This window comes from Diachasma alloeum, unplaced genomic scaffold (assembly GCF_001412515.2).
Source record: "Diachasma alloeum isolate Michigan unplaced genomic scaffold, Dall2.0 Dall_scaffold_00364, whole genome shotgun sequence".
Lineage (NCBI taxonomy): Eukaryota > Metazoa > Arthropoda > Insecta > Hymenoptera > Braconidae > Diachasma > Diachasma alloeum.
In genome coordinates this window covers 888,429-890,113 of record NW_021680503.1, presented here as the reverse complement: position 1 = coordinate 890,113, position 1,685 = coordinate 888,429, and the positions used below count along the sequence as shown (strand labels likewise).

The 1,685-nt window shown below is 43.4% G+C and overlaps 1 protein-coding gene across 1 annotated transcript in view; it reads right to left on the bottom strand.

The window, feature by feature from the left end:
- LOC107041398 (facilitated trehalose transporter Tret1) overlaps positions 1–1,246 on the bottom strand; it is an 11,904-nt gene extending 10,658 nt beyond the window's left edge. The window contains exon 1 of the mRNA XM_015261941.2: positions 1,091–1,246. The gene's annotated coding sequence lies outside the window, so the exon portion shown is untranslated. The remainder of the gene's footprint in view (positions 1–1,090) is intronic.
- Between the last annotated feature and the right edge of the window lie 439 nt (positions 1,247–1,685).

The window sequence follows — 1,685 nt, the reverse complement described above, 5'->3', positions numbered from 1 at the left end:
GGGGGGGGGGGGGGGGGAGAGTAATCATGAATGTTGAACAAGTAGTTTAGGCACTCGCTGGACCGTACGCGAGCCAATCTAGTGATACGAAACACGGGAGTGTCGGCCACCATTTTGACTGCGCTGAGGTTATTGCAACTACTACTTTGATCAACTCTGTTACCACTGGAGAATTAGGATATCCGAGTGATAATTTTGATGATCAGTTGGTCTCGGAAGATTAACTGATCATTTGTGATACTGTGATTGTGTTTGGTCTGTGATTGTGTTGTCCGTTGGTCAGCGATTGAATTATGATAAGTGGGTCGTGCCGTGCAGGATCAGACGTCGGCGATTACGTGTTGTTTTTTGTTTTCGGTTTACTGGAATGCGGAGGCTGTGGTCCATCAAAAATAATGCGCGGGGGCAGCAGGTGAGGGCTATGGCGAGGGCTGTGTGGGGATCAGGGTATTGTGGGAATGAAAACACGGAGCTGGAGCGTGTGCATTGTTGAGGGGTGAGGACTTTGGGCTTGATGGGAATCTGGGAATTTATCAATCCCAGTTATGCCAATTAATCCCATGAATTCATCTTTGAAATTGGTTGTCGGTGGGAATTGCCGTGAGAATTCCAGAAATGCTCGCGGTATGGGGAAATTTCGGGGAACTTGGTGATGTCGGGGAAGCATACTGCAGATATTAACATTGATATTAATCTGGTTTACTGAGGTAATAGACAACATTGGGATAATAGATGATTGGAAAATGTGGACGAGTGTATTGATTTTCTGAAGATTCGGAAAGGTCTCTTCGTTACTCGTGCGCGCGTGTGTACTAGTGTAGGTTGTACCAGTAATGTGATCTTCATATCGTTATTGAGGAGAAGAAACAAATAACAAAAATACAGGGGTTGTTGGTTTAATTTGCAAGCTCGGGATTCATTGGCATTCGCGGGCTTTCTTCACTACTGGGTTTACCTGTGCCAAATTACATTGACATTCACCGCGGGGGGGAATGAAAAGCACGAGTGTTGTCGCTATTTACGGAGTACGTGAGGTTGAAGTTGTGAATAGTGAGACTATCCGATGGATAAATCGGCTTTGGTACATTACGATCTTGTGGTGCGAGTGATGTTGCTGCTGTGATGGAGACCAAGTGACCGTTTTAGGCGGATTGGATTGATGATTCCGGTGGAATCGGTTTTTGATTTTTTTTTTGTTTTTTCTTGAGTGATTTGTGGAGTAATGCGCGAGTGACTGGCTCTTTTGAGGATTAAAGCACACTGGGGGCTGTTGTCATCGGGATTACATGTGAGTTTGTTACTACGTCGGGAGCTAAAATAAGAAGTACATGCACGGTTCTTGGGAATTTTTATCGCTGGGTCGGGGGACAGCTCAAGGGTCTCGTCAGTGAAATTTTGAATTTCATGGTGGATGCGATGGAAACTGCGGATCAGAGATCGGAATAATCGTCAATTTCAAAATAAGTTCAGTTTGACTTCTGTTGACCGATAATATCACTCAATTTTTCAATTACAGAATTAATCATCGATCGAATATTATTTTTGTGGATTCGATGGAAACTGCACTGAGAGAAAAATATGATTCTCCTGACTATATTCCATCACCATCGAATTATAGTCAAAAAGTCCTCAACAATTTTTTATGGGTTACGGTAACTATGGCCGCAGAAGTAATTACTACAATA